Here is a 15,172-nt window from a genome sequence, read left to right as displayed (position 1 = left end):
TATGAGGCATATCTATGCATTGTGTAGCATGACCATGTGTTACGGAACATGTTTCCATATTATGGGGCCTATCTGTGTGTTGTGGAGTGTATCCACGTGTTATGACGTATGTCTATGTGCTATGTGTTGAGACTGGGTGTCATGGGGAAAGTCTGGGTGTTATGTGGCAGGTCTTGTTTTTTGTCACAAGCCTGGATAACAAAGGGCAATTACAGGTGTCATGCCATGTGTCTGGGGAATCTGGGCCATATCTGTGCAGTGTGAAGTTTGTGTGTGTGTCATGTAGTGCACATGTGTGATGTGAGGTACCTTTTGATGGTGTGGAGGCAAGAGAGTGTTTTGTGAGGCCAGACTATGTGTGGAGAGAGTCTGTGTGTTATGGGGCTTGTTTCTATGCCTTTGATCTAGTCAGGGCATTTGGGGGTGAACCTAATTGATGCAGGGTGAGGCTGGGCATCATGGGACAAGTCTGGGTGATGTGACACATAGCTGTGTGTTGGTGGTTTGTGTTGTCCAGAATTTCTTTGCACTGTGGAGGCAAGGGGGCATTTCATGGGGCCAGTCTTTGGGTCGTGGACAGAGTCTGTGTACTGTGGGTCATGTCCATATATGCAGGACAGACCTAGCTGTTGAAAGGCAGGCCTGGCAGATGTGACATACATCTGGATGTGGTGAGACAGGTCCAGGTGCTGTCAAGGGTTCTGGGTCTTGTGGCATGAGTATCAGTCATGGACTGTGGGGGTTTTCTATGTGCTACCCAGCATTTCTGAGTGCTCTGAGTAAAGCTTTAATGTTGTGGAGGCAAAAATTATTATCTGAGGCCAGTCTGGGTTGCATGGAAAGTCTGAGTATTATAGTGTGTACACGTGTATTGGTGGGCAAGGCAGAGCATTGTGGGGCGACGCTCGATGGGAGTATTGTCTCTGTGTCATCCAGCATTTCTTTCAGCTATGAGGACAGTCTTGGTATGGTCGAGGCAATATACTTTGAGGAACGAGTCTGTGTGTGAGAAGGCACACCCATATAGGGTACACCAGGAGTTGCGGAACACACTGTGGCATTGTAGGGATAATCCGGGCTTTGTAGGGCAAGTCTGGGTACTCTAAGGCAAGTCTGCATATTCTGGGGCTGATCCGTATACTCTGGGGTTTGTTCAGCCTCTATAGTTGGTGTGAGGCCAGTGTTTGTGTGGTGAAGGCAAGAGGTGTTTGTGGAGCCAGGTAGCAGGTTGTGGGAGCACTTGTATACTGGCGTGTACTGCAAAGCCAGTCCATATATTGTGGAGGATATCTGTGCATTTGGAGGCACGCTCAGGTCTCGGGAATCCAGCAGGTTGAGTCTCCGAGTTGTGTGGCACGTCCGGTGTTGCTGGTCGAGGCTGGGCAATATGGGGTGAGTCCCAGCGTGATGTGGAGGGAGGCTGGTGGTGTTGAGCCCACCTGGGTTTTGTAGGATGGTACTTGGGTTTGCACCATGAGTCTGGAAGATGTAGGGTGACTCCAAATGCTACTGATCTTGGGGTGAGTCTGGGCGCTTGGTAGCAAGCCTACCTGTTGTGGAGCTTATGGGTACATTGTGAGCATTGTCTATGTGTTGCCCAGTACTTCTGTGCATGGTGAGGGAACTCTTGGTGTTCCGAAGGCAAGAAAGGTGTTTGTGGGTCTGTTCCGGGGCTGTGAGGAAAGTCTGCGTGTCGCACAAACCCTGCAAGGCACAGGTACATTCCAGAACACCTAGACTTGCTCTCCTAAATGCTCATCTCATTCATCCCACAGCATCCAGTTGTATCCCGTGACACGCAGACACATTTAGCCACATAGGCCTGCCTCCAAATGCACCATCATCCACCTAGATCTGCCCCAGAGCCCAGAAAGATGATGACAGCACACACAAAAAGCCCCTCATATGCAGGTATGGCCCACCACACTGCATATGAGGGGCTAGATGGGTCTGTGTGTCACGGGATACAAGTGGATGCTGTGGGATGAATGAGATGAACATTTAGGAGAGCAAGTCTAGGTGTTCTGGAATGTACCTGTGCCTCGCAGGGTTTATGTGTCTTGTATAGCATTACAGGCCAAGTATGGGTGTTGTAGGGAGAGTCCAGGTATGGTTTGGAATGTCCCTGTGTTATAGATCACATACAGGTATGCTTCAGAGGTTTGTTGAGTGAATCTGAATGATACTAGAGCTGTATGTTGGGAGTTTTGTCTGAGTGTTCTCCAGAGCTTCTGTGTACTCTGAGGTAAGTCTTGGTGTTGTGGAACCAAGAAGTGGGGTAGATACATGTGATGTATGTCATGGGTACCTCCTGTTATTATGGACAAATATGGGTGGTGAATTCTCTGTCTGTGAGGTGTTTTATTGCGTGTGCACTGTCCAGTGTTTCTCTGTTCTGTGAAGTAATCTTTTTGTCATAGAGTGGTTTATGGTGTGAGTCTGCATGTTGTGGGATGAATCTGTGTATTTTGGGGGGGACATCTGTTTATTGTGGGCATTATATCTGTGTTGTTATGTCTGGGTCTTATGTGGTGAGTCTGGGTGTTACAATGCATATTAGTGCACAGTGGGGTCTGCTGTGTGTATCTGTATGTTTTGTCTGCTGTGTGGCAAGCTTTGATTGGAAGGCAAGAAAATATTTTGTGTGGCCAATCTGTGGGTTGTGAGGGTAATTTAGCTGTGGACATCATCATCTGCCACAGTGCCAGTCTGGCTAACGGGAAGCATTTGAGCGACATAGGGTGCATCTGGGTTGGTGGGTCAAGTCCAGGTGTAATGGAGTAGGTTTACATGTTGTGTAGCGAGTCTGCCTGTCGTGGGGTGAATTGGAACACTGCAAGGTGAGTCTGGGTGTTGTGGGGCCTATCAGGACAATCTGTGTGTTTGAGCGTGTGCATCATCCCACATTTCCAGGGGAAGCCGTGATGTTGCTCGCAGGCATATCTTGATGTTGAGGCAAGTAACTGTTTGTGGGGTCAGCCAATGCCATAGGGAGAGTTTGCATATTACGAGGCTGCCGAGCAATATAAGCTAAGCCCTGGTGTTATAAGGCACGTGCATTTGTTGAGATGCATGTTTGGGTTTTGCAGGGACAGGCCGGGTATTGTGTGGCAGATCTGGTATTGAGGGGGCATATCTAGGTATTGCAGGTCTTGTCAGTGTGTTGTGTAGCATTTCTGTGTGCTGTGAGAAAAGTCTCAGTGTTGTGGAGATAGGCAAATATTTTGAACATTTTGGGGACCTCTCTATGTGTCGATTTTGGCATGCCAGTCTGGTTGTTATGGGGCCTGTCTGGCTGTTGCAGAGCAAGGCTGGGTGGTGGTATTGGGTGGGGGATTAGGGATTTGTGAGGTATCCCTGGATCCCACGTGTTAGTCTGGGTGTCATAGGGTGAGTCTCTGGGTTGGTGTGTCATAGTGAGACTGTGTGTAACGGGGTGAGTTTGGGTGTCATGGGGTATGTCTGTACCTCGTAGGATTCTCTGTTTTTCTCAGCATTTCTGCATTCCCTCAGCTAAAACTTGGGGCTATGGCATCAAAAATGTAATTTGCTGCACCACATTAATGCAAGGTATTATATAGGAACTCTGAATTTTATGTATTTTATGCATGATTTTTCTGAAAACCTACAACTTCTCTAATTTTTAAAAAATGTATTTTTCAGGACCACTCTATGCTGTCCCAAGAGTATTATATTATGGAGCATGCCCGCGTATTTTGGGGGAAAGCCTAGGTATCATGGGGCGAGTTGGGCTTCCATGAGTCTGTATGACTCATGGTAAGACTGGGGGTTTTACAGCAAGTTTTAGTATTGTGAAGCATATCCATAATGGTAGGGTTTGTCTCTTTATTGTCAACCTCTTCTATGTGCTGTGAGCTAAAGTGCTGGTATTGTGGAGCAAGAACGGTTTCTAATGTTGTAGGACAAACTTGTATCTTTGCAGACATATCCATATACTTTGGCTCCTATTTGGATGTTTTGGAGCTAGTCAGGGTGACAACGGTCCATTTGGGGCATGGCGGGTTGAGCACCTGTGTTCTGGATGAGTCTGGGTGTGATAGGGCAAGTCAAGATGAAGTGGGCTGTGTCTTTGCCTTGCTGAACTCCTGTGTTTTCCATCATTTATTTCTGCTGTGGGCCTAGACTACACTGTGTAGAGGCAAGAAAGTATTTCATGGGGCCAGTCAGTGTGTTGAGGGTAAAGTGTGTGTATGTCTACGTGTTGTGAGGTATGTCTTTGTGTTGTGGGTTTTATCCTTGTATTGTGGAGCATGCCCATGTGTTGGCAGGTTAGTTTGGGGCTTATGGTGTGAGTCTTCATGACGTGGGAGTGGTATCTGGGTGTTCTGGGGCAAGAATTGGTCTTGTGCACAAGCTTGTGTGTTGCAGAACATATCCGTGCATTGTGTATTTCTGAATGTTGCCCATCTTTTCTGTGTGCTGCTGGGTTAGAAGTTGTAGTAGGAAGAGTGTGGCCACTCTGTGTTTGATAGGATAGGTTATAGACTACGGGGCATTTCCTTGTGCTTTGGGGCCATTCTAGGTGTGGAACAGGTCTGGCTGCTATGCATCAAGTTTGGGTGGTATGGGGTGTGCCTGCATGTGGTGGAGCAAGTCTGTGTCCCAGAGCACATGTGTTCATTGTGAGATTTTTTTCCATGAGTTGTCCAACATGTCTATGTTCCATGAGGCAAGTTTTAATGTTATACAAGCAAGACAGTGTTTTGTTGCTCCAGTATATGTGTTGTGGGCAGGATCTGTGTGTTCTGGAACATGTCATTGTCCCCTGTGTTGGAAGGTTAGTCTGTTCATTGTGGCCAAGTCTACATGGTGTGATACATGCCTGTATTTTGAATTGGTTCTAAGAGTTCTAAAGTGAGTTCCTTATGTTGTGGGGCCAGTGCAGTGTTCTGGGGTGAGTTTGTACATGACAGGGTGGATTTAATTGAATTGGGATGAGTCTTTGCATGTGGGATGAGTTTCTGTATCATTTACCTGTTTGTGCCTTGGAGTATGTGTCTATGTGTTGCATGGTAAGTCCAAGTGTTATGTGAAGACCTCACAGTGGATGCTTCTGGGTGCTAGGGGCTAAGTGTAGCCAGTGTGAGCACTGGAAGGAAAGAGAGGTGAGAGCGTTAGTGGTTATCTGAGTCTTCTGCTTTATGGGGGATACTTTAGGTGTTGTGGGCCAATTTTAGTTATTTTTTATTAAGTTTTAACATTGTGATCCAGTTCCATGTGTAATAGCAATGACGGTAACAACCACAACATCGGTTAACATTGATAACACTAATTCTCTGCCAGGCACTTTTCAAAGCACTTTATAGGCATTCAGTCATTTGGTCCTCATAACAGTCCTATGAAATAGGTACCATTATTATCATTCCCAATTTAAAGCTGAGAAAACTAAGGCACAAAACCTTTCCTTAACCACACAATTAGTAAATGATACAACTGGGATTGGAGCCCAGGCAATCTGAATCCTGGGTGTAAGCTCTTTAACCACTATACAATACTGCCCCTTTGTGTTAGGGTGTGATGTACTTTGTGGGGTATGTCTAGGTGTTGTGACATATGTCTTGGGTTGCATGGCACCTAGGCATTGTACAATCTATCCAAGTGTTGTGGTGCTTTTCCATGCCTTGTAGGATGGGTCTCGTTGGGAGGGAAGGTACTGCTTCGCATCCAGTCTGAAAGCTGTCATGTTACTGTTTGCATTGTGTGGCAAGACCTTCTAGTGTGGGCAGACTGCATAAGTTGTGGGTCGAGTCTCTGCTTTAAAGGATATTTTTGGGAGGGGATGAGCTTGTGCATTACAGAGTGAGGGCATATGCTATGCAATTGTGGACACTGTGAAATTTCTCTGTGCAAATTAAATTTAACTCCAGGAGTCTTGAGGCAAATAACTTGTGTTGTAGAGTGTTCTCTGTATTTCTGACACAAGTCTTGTGCTATGAGTTTAGTATGTGTTTTATAATTAGATGTGATGAATTGTATAGGATGTGTCCATACATATTGGGACTTGTGTAAGCATTATCGAACCAGTCTATGTATTGTAGAGTATGCCCAGATATTTTTGGAAGGGTCTGCTCATTGTGGTGAGTCTCTGCATGCATTGAGGGGCACGGGTACATTACTGAGTGAACCTGGGTGTTGTAGTGTGAGTCTCAGTGTTGTGGTATCAGTGTTGCATGCTGGGGTGATTCTTGGCAGTTCGTGGTCAAGGTGTGAGTGGTTGGCCAAAGTCTGTGTGTAATGGGGGAGTTAGTGTGTTGTGATGTGATTCTAGAAGCTGTGTGAGGGGAGGTACTATGTGTTTGTGTGTTGGGTCTGCTGGGCATAGCTGCTGGTGTATTTGCTTTGTACGGCAAGTTTATGTGCATGTTGTAAGATGAGTGTGGAGGTTTCGATGGGTTCCTGAGTGTTGTGGATGTGTATTATGCTGTAGGGGGAGTCTAGACATTGTGGCTCAAGTTTTGTATTATATGGGTTGCTTCTGGGCAATTTTGGGCTAGTCTTTGCCTTATGCCACCTTGGGCACTGGGGGGTGGGTGTTCACGTTGTGAGCCTGGCTTTGCCTTATGCCTGAGTGAGTGTGGGTGCTTTAATGTAAACCTGTGTTTTGTGGGATGAGCCTGCATGTGTGCCCTGCATTCGATGCTGTGCATTTAAGAGGGGTCTGTGTTTTGGGGGATACAAGTGTATATGGTAGGACTTACTGAGGTATTACAGAGCAATGTTGTGGAGCATGCGGTGTGTGTGTGGTACTTGAGTTTTGAGGTAAGCAGTATTTATGGATAAGTTGGGAGTTAGATGGTTCATTATGGGTCAAGCATGGGATGGGAGTAAGGAAATGTGTCATGGTGGGACTCTATATTGCCATGTGATGCTGTAAATTGCAGAAGGTATGAATTGAGGAGCATGTTTGTAAATTGCATGTGTATCCAAATGTTATGGGGCAAAAAATTTGCATCTAGTTGGATGTGTCTGTGTGATATAGGGCATATCTGAGTTGTAGGGAGCGTGTGTATGGGCATGTGTTGTATTGTGAGTCTCAGCCTTGGGGGGGTGAGGCTAGGTAGGTGTTGTGTGTCCAGTCTGTCCAGTCTGGGTGTTATGGGATGAGTTTGTATATTGTAGAAGAGCAAGTCTGAGAATTGCAGAGCAAATTTCTTAATTGTGGTACAATTCTGTGTGTTATGAGGGGCATTGGGTTTAGGATTCCGGCTGTGCCCTGCAGGGTGTATGCGTGTTATGTTGAGGTATCTGCTATAGAGTGTTTGCAGACGTTCTGGGGTAAGTCTATACACCTAGGGATGGAATTTTGTGCTGTCAGTTGATTTGAGGTATTTGGAACAGGCCCTTTTTGTTTTAGTAATCAGAGTGGGACACAGTGGTAGTGATATCAATTAACGATGGTACTAGTTCCTGTGGGCCAGGCATTGTATTAATCATTTCATATATTTTAATGCATTTGATCCTCACACCACCCTGTTAGCATTATCTTCGTCTTACAGAGGAGCAAACTGAAGAAGACATAAAATGTACTTACCCAAGGTGATACAATTACAGAAGTGGAACCTGGACTCCAACCCAGGTAGTCTGGTTCCAGGGGCCTTGATTATAACCATTGCACAAGCTGTGTCTTATGTCTCTGTTGTAGGTCACAGTTGTAGGTCGAAAGTGCAGTGAGGCTGGTCTGTACACCATGGGGGGAAATCTCTGTGTTGTAGAGATAATAGGTGTGTTGTGTGTCTCCATGCTGGGGAGTGTTTATGTTGCACTGTTGATGTGGGCTATGGGTGGGAGGCTCTTTGTCTCTTCGGAGATAACCTTAACCTAAGCTGTCTGTCCTGACTTGTGGGTGTGGGATGGTGAGAGGCTGCAGCCCTGCCCTTGGTAACCATGGCAACGACGACTGCAGTCCCAGGAAACATTTTAGCAATGCAAACTCTATAAGCTTTAAATATTCAGGGAAAAGGCAAACCAAATGTGCTAAAAGCTTATCTAGAATATATGAAGTCCATGCTAAAAGCTTACCTAGGATGTGGAAGATATATGCTAATTCAAACCTATTGAGCACTGAAACAAAGAAAAATTTAGCCCTTCCTCTGTATAAAAGGAACTCAAAATTCTTGTTCGGGGCTCAGGTTTGAAAAAGAAAGCTCCAGAGTCCGGCCGGCCGTCAATAAACCATTTTTCCTTCTCAAAATCATTCCTGAGTCCTGGCTTTTCTATAGGCAAATATTTGAACCTCTCTCAAATTCTACAACCCTGTAGGTTGTGCACAGTGGAGTAAGTCTGTCTTGAGATGCAATTCTGTGCATTGCAGAAGGCGTCTATGTGTCTATGGGAATGCCTATGAATTGTAAGGCACATCTATTTTGTGGGCGTGACTGAGTATGTTGCGGGCTAAGTCTGTGCACTGAAGGGTTTGTCTGGGTGTTCAGTGGTACTTGCGTGTGTTCTGGGGCAAGTATGTATTTTGATGGGAGAATCTGTGCATTTTGATGCAATTTGATGAATGGTTGGGCCTCACCTTGATTTTGTAAAACCAGTTTATGTGCTTTGGAGTAAATCTGAGAGCTATCTAGCAAACAGTTGCACATGTCTGGGGTCACAGGTTTGCATTATGTAACCCCATAATAAGTGTGTTTTTTGTGATGTGAATCTGGATGGCAAGTTTGTGTGTTGTACACAATTCTGTGCATTATAGGGGTGGAATGCCGCACCATGAGGTGAGTTTGCATGTTGAGGTTGCATGCATGTTGTGTGATGAGTGAGGATATCATGGACCACATTTCTGCGGACATGCCTGAACATTGTGGAGAAAGGTGAAGTGCTGTGGCTTGAGTGTGTCTGTTGTGGAACAAGTTTGCATACTGTAGGGCCGATTTTACAGGACCTATTTTTGTGCTTTGATGCAGAGCCTTGCATTTGAGGTGTGTCTTTGCATTGCAGGATGTGTCTGAGGAATTTGGAGTGTGGTTTGGTGATACAGGACCACAGTGTGCATTGTATGGTAACTGAGTTTGTGGCGAGTGCCTGGAGTCTTAAGGCAAATCAGCGCACCCTGGGGCAAGCAACTGCATTGTGTGGCAAGTGTGTTTGTTATGCGGTGAGTTATATTGAGTTGTTGTGAGATGTGCATTGTAGGCAAGATGGTGTGTTGTGGCACAATCCTGTGCATAATGGAGGAGTATTCATGCTGTCGATGTGCTGCTGAATCTCTACTGTGGGGTGAACTAGGCTTTGTAGTATTTGCCTACATGCTTGTGTGCGCATGTGTCCCCTGAGGGCGTGTGTCTGTGCTTTGTAGGATAACTGGGTATTATGGGGCAAGTCTGTATACTGAGGAGTATATCTGGGTGTTACAGGGCAAGTGAATCTCTTGTGATGCAACTCTGTGCAGTGTTTAGGGATGCAGTATGTGCTGAGTTGAGTTGTATTGTGCTCTGTCGGATGTGTCCATGCACTGTGGCACAAATCCATATGCTTGGAGACAGGGCTTGGTATTGTGGGGTAACTCTGTTTTCTGAGGTTTGTGGGTATAACTTGTGATGACACCAGTACTGTTGGGCGAATGGTTGTGCTGTGGGTTGATCCTGTATTGCAGGGCCAATTTGTGAATCCTGATGCAAGCCAGAGGATTGTACATAACATCTAGTGTATGGGACAGGGCTTGTCTGCATGCTTTAGGAGTCTGTGGATGTGGACAAGCATGAGTGACTCCTCGGTCACAACTCTGCATTGCCAGGTGTGGCACTGCCTTACTGCCTTGTCAGCTGATCTGTGTGTTTTTGTGGCCGATTCCATAAGTGGGTCAAGTGTTTGCTTTGTGAGTGTGAGTTTAAGTTAGAGAATGTGATGTAATTGTGTACGTCTGGGAGGGCTTTATATTTTGCACCTCGATTCTGTGCATTGACAGGTGTATCTCGGCATTGTGGAAGAGATCCGTGCATTTTGTGCAAATCAAAGTGCTTTGAGTGATTCTGGGGGCTTTAGGAAGAATCTTTAGCTTGTGTCTGCATGTCCTAGAGAGTTGCTGTGATGGACTGAGCATCTACATGCTCGTGTGAGTGTCGGTGAGACACGAGGGAAGTCTGGGTGTCATGGGGGAGAGTCTCTGCGCTATGGGGTTAGTCTGAGGGCCGTGGGGTGAGTCTGTGTAATATGGGATGAACCTGTGTTGTCTGGGGAGAATCTGCATGTCCTGGGGAATAGCTTCTATGGGCTGTGGGGTGCCTCTCCGTGCTGAGTGAGGCGGGGGTGTCTGCGTGCTGCGGGGAGAGCCTGCGTCCCAAGGGGTAAACGTTTTTGTTTTGGAGAGAATATATGTGTTCTGCGGGGTTGGCCTGTGTGTGCTGTGGGCAAGCTGTGTTGGGAGATGAGTCTTTTTACTTTGGGAAGTGTATGAGTGCCTCTGAACAGTCTCGGTAGTGAAGCGGCACGTTAGCGTGCAGCGTGCTAAGTCTTTTAACTTTGGGGTTTGTCGGCGCACCATGGGGGGTGTGTCTGCATGCCGTGCGTCGAATCTGCGCATGTGCGGTGCATCTGGGTGCCGTGGGGGCGAACATGTATTCGTCCTTTTTGGCCAGTATGACGATTAAGACGATGAGTTTGTACGTTATGGAGCAAATCTGTTTTGGGGGAAATCTCCTATAATAGCTACACAAAATAATAGCCAACACTTATGTAACAGTTACTAGGCGCCAGACAACTGTTCTCAACAGGCTTTTCTTTAGCACCACTTTACGTCCGGGGAAACTGCGACACAGAGAGATTACCATTTTCCCACAGTCACACAATTACCAAGTGGTGGGGGTTGGAAACTAGGCAAGCCGTCTCCTGTGCCCACACTATTATGAATCCCCCTTGGGGCCCTGAAGGCATCAGTCACCTCAAACATTGGGAAGGCCTCTCGCGAGCACAGGTCGACACACTGAGAGCAGTTAATTTGGGAGGAAGAAAAAGGCAGTGACACAAAGTCCTCCGAGAAATTTTTTAAAAAAAGAAAAACAAGCTCTGTATACAGCAACGGTGGCAGTTTAGCCCAGAAAAACTGACGTCATATCTGTAGAATAACTCCTTCAGCGACTGCCGCCCCAAGACCCCTAGTCCCCACCCCTCGGTCCCGGTCCCGCATCGCGACGGCCGCATTCTGCTACTGCAGAGGAGCTAATACGCATGCCCTGGTGTGCTGCCGTTGCCAGGGAAACCAGTCCCGAGCCATAAATCATACCACGAGGCGGCTACCCACCAAAGGAGCCTCTGGCAATAAGAGCAGACCAGCCAGCCTTCCACCCACGCCCCCACCTTTTTTTCCTTCGAGAATCAGTAAAGGCTAGAGGCCAAGGTCAGAAGTCAAAAGAAGGCTGTATTGGGGAAACGGGTGATTTTAATCATCAGATCTTTCTGTGAGCAACACTGAACTCATCTCCCACTGAAAGATTTAAAGGGACCCCGTGGTTAATGTCTTGAACCTTCCACCTAGAGTGAAATAAAAAGGAGGACCATCGGGCTGTGTCCCTATCTAGAAGAGATGGCGACAGTGGTGGCATTTTGGGCACCCACCCTAACACCTTTAAATTCCTAGTTCAGCCTAATACCAACAACAGGCTAACAAATATTTATTTCTGCTTCCCATACATTTCTTACATTGCCTTCTTACACCATTTTAGAATATTCCAGGAACTGAGTCCAGACAGCTTTAACTCCGAGTACCTGAGGAGTAGAAAAAGAGGTTGAAGGGAGAACCTTGTGGCTAGCACTAACCACGGAATTTTTTTTAACACACTATCAGGATGTCAGGTGTGTCCAAGAGGAAGAGCATATCTGGAAAAGCGGTTTTATATGTTTGATTCTTCAGTTTTAATTTGTAAAAAGCGTCTGCTAAAATAAAAATTTAAATATTTAAAATTAAATAATGCTGATAGAAAACCACTGCCTTAAAATGCATGTGCCTAGGATTCTTGAAAGGCATTAATAAAAGAGAATGCTTTAATACACTGCCAGGAGCTGCAAGAAGATGGGAATACTATTGAAGAATAACCAATTTGGGTGGAGGGAAAATGGCCGACCTGTGGGAAGCTACACCCTATCTAATGAGAGAACAGTTGTTGTCATTTCAAACCAGTGGAAGGAGGTTGGATTATTCAATAAATGATGCTGAAACAATTGGTGACCTATTTGGAAAAAAAACAAAATTAGATCCTACTTCATACCATATACCAAAATAGATGCTGGATGGATTAAGGAGATAATCGTAAAAAAATAAAGTAATGAAATGATTAGGGAAAAATGTATATGCTCATCAAAGGAAAGAAATCACAAAATCAAAAATTAAGAGATGCAGATACCTAAAAAATGTAAAGCTGCAAAATGTCAAAAAAAAAAAAAGCACACGATAAATGATAAAAATCAAACAACCAGTGGGAAATAATGATTTTTTTAATCACAGATGATAAAATAAATTAGGCAATATGTATGGGGGAGGGCAATAACCTTAAACCGATTCATACCATTTGATCCAGGAATTCCACGTCTACGAATTTATCCTGGGAGGGGGTGGGGGAGAAACCAGAAAAGCACACAGATTTATATGGAAGGATATTTCTTAAATTATAACAGCAAAAAAATACAACAAGCATTCAATAATTGGACATTGAGCATTTAGTGGGACAGCTAGATGGTCGAAAAGTATGCAGTCATACATGACACTTTTGTGGAATATTTTAAAATATGGGGAATTGCTCCCAATATATTGGTTAATTAAGTAAAGTATGTAAAAACCGTATATACTTATGACCCACATTTTCTATATAAAAATATGTCTATGCACTTATTTGCATATGTTCATGGAAAAAGGACTGAAAATAATTATGCTAATAGTAATTATATCTAGGTTATGGGATTATGGGTAATTTTATGATCATCTTTAGAATTTTCCAAATTTTCTACAGTAAATATGTCATATTTTTATAATAAAAGGTTAACAGCATTTTAAGCAAGATCTTTGAATACGTGCTATAAAAGCGGTGGTAGCACAGACAAGAAATTCTATGAAAAAGGATTATGAAAAACAGAATAAATGCACCAACGTATACCAAGGGTGGATCAAGCAAAACGAACTCCTTATATATTACATAAAGTCTATGGCATTATTTGGGTAGATATAGAGTTCCTTATACAAGATGGAGACCTGGAAAATTTTCTTCACTAAACCAGAGAATGATCACATGTCCTTGGATGCATCAGTCATTCTTTATGCTGCAGAACTCTTCTCCTTGTCCCCCACTCTTTGCCTTCAACCTGCTTCCCCACCTAGCCCCTGCAAAACATGCTACCAGCAGACTTGGGAAATGGACCATCTTGAGGACCATCTTCTAAGCTTCTTCATTCTTTCTTTTCCTCCCTGATTTCTGCTTTGTCATCTAACGCAAAAATAAATCAATCGATCATCTACCTACATTTTTCTCCTCTTCTTCCTGCTGAAGTGTCAAAACAATCTGAAGTTCTAAGAAATAATAATAAAAACACCACTTCACCTTTTTCCTTTTTTTCTGGCACAAACAGATCTACAAAAGCAACTTCCAAGTAAAAGGGAAACAAAAGCATACACATTTTCAGGCACATTTCAGAAACAAACAAAATCTTTGTTGATAGGAATCTTATAGCCTTCTCATACCCCTTTTCAAAGGAAAAAACACTGAGAACGTTCTGTCATTACTGTTTAAATCTATGTCCAAAAATACAAATAATTTTTTTCAAAATGAAGGCACAGTCACAATAGTCATTATTTCTTTTTCAAGAGTTTTCTTCCCAAGACCAAATTTTCATCTTTCCCATTCAACACACATTCGTTGTTCACATGAAGTAATTAATCCGACCGTAACGGGCTGTCCTATTCCTCATTTTTTCTCTATTCCAAGAATTCATGACACAATTTTCTTAATTTAAATAAGGAGGCATAGTATCCTTTTCTCCCCTGCAAAAGAACATTTTTTATGCTCTTTCCACATTCACTGAGAATAGAAACCAGCTCTGAAAGTATCTTGAATCTTAATTCATTTCAACATGTCCAATCCAAACATCGTAAATCTGAGATACCATTCTGAATGCAATTTCCCATTTCAGTAACAACTTCGTCAAATCTTATTTCGGGAAATATCTTGCCAGAATCACAAGGGGAAGTTCTATATTTCCTTCTAGCAACTCAGTCACCTTTTAAGAAACACATTTTAAACTAGAACAGTGACTGTGGGCTATTTAGAATTTAATTAATCCATTTTCCTAAGGCCACTAATTAGAATAAAAATTTCCTGCACAGGTCTCTATTATTGTGTTCCATCAAAATATGTCAATTGCTCTAAAAGGCATGGCTTGGAAATCTATTTTACAAGCAATTTCTCAGCTACTTACCAGTTGCATGTGCTTCGCCTCTCCACCAGCTCTATGGCTGCCGCACTGAAAGGGTGGGGGGGGGGGGGCGGAAACAGCAGCAGCAACCACTTGAAAACGAGCTGTGCTCCGAAGGAGGGATTAGCCTTAGGAAAGAAATGAAATGCTTTGAGCTTGCCCTCTAAAATCCTCCAAAATCATGAAATAGTACTAAACGTTAATTACTAAAAAGTGCTTGCTCATCCAAGGACAGATGTTAGTAGCTAAACGTCTGATCTGAAACACGCTTAAACAGCCTTGATTTCCAGCGGAACCCCTACAAGACGACGGTCTTTTGGCTCTCCCGTCTCCTAGCAACAGCCTCATTAATATGATTTTTTTTCTGCAGTAGTCCTACTAGGCATTGAGGAACACTGACAAGGTCTGTTCTCTGGTGATGAGCGTGACCATGTTGTTGTTCTATATGCTTTTTCTTCTTGTAAGTAATAAGGGAAGTCAGGAATTCACTAACAATGCCTCCAGAGGAAGATGCTTGATTCAAATGATAATATCTGCAGTGAAAAGCAGAGATTAGTCTCATCTCCTCCCTTGGTGCAGTGTGGTCAGCAGACTCCTGCCATAGTGATGGACCTCAAAGATGCCTAACCTTCACCAATCCCCAAATTATACATATCCCCACAACTAGAACTCTGGGCACTAAACTAGTGTTGCTATTCACTGAGCTCAGAGGAAAAAATAAAAAGATATGAGGAATTCACCTCTATCCTTTATT

General features: G+C 44.2%; 1 protein-coding gene across 1 annotated transcript in view; it reads right to left on the bottom strand.

The window, feature by feature from the left end:
• LOC101438175 (melanoma-associated antigen 10-like) overlaps positions 1–14,468 on the bottom strand; it is a 158,594-nt gene extending 144,126 nt beyond the window's left edge. The window contains exons 1-5 of the mRNA XM_071213154.1: positions 14,422–14,468; positions 12,522–12,557; positions 12,081–12,185; positions 11,659–11,724; positions 7,553–7,722 (exon numbers count right to left, since the gene is read on the bottom strand). The gene's annotated coding sequence lies outside the window, so the exon portion shown is untranslated. The remainder of the gene's footprint in view (positions 1–7,552; positions 7,723–11,658; positions 11,725–12,080; positions 12,186–12,521; positions 12,558–14,421) is intronic.
• Positions 14,469–15,172: the final 704 nt, after the last annotated feature.

The sequence above is a fragment of the Dasypus novemcinctus genome, chromosome X (assembly GCF_030445035.2).
Source record: "Dasypus novemcinctus isolate mDasNov1 chromosome X, mDasNov1.1.hap2, whole genome shotgun sequence".
NCBI lineage: Eukaryota > Metazoa > Chordata > Mammalia > Cingulata > Dasypodidae > Dasypus > Dasypus novemcinctus.
This window is presented reverse-complemented; position numbering and strand designations above follow the sequence as displayed.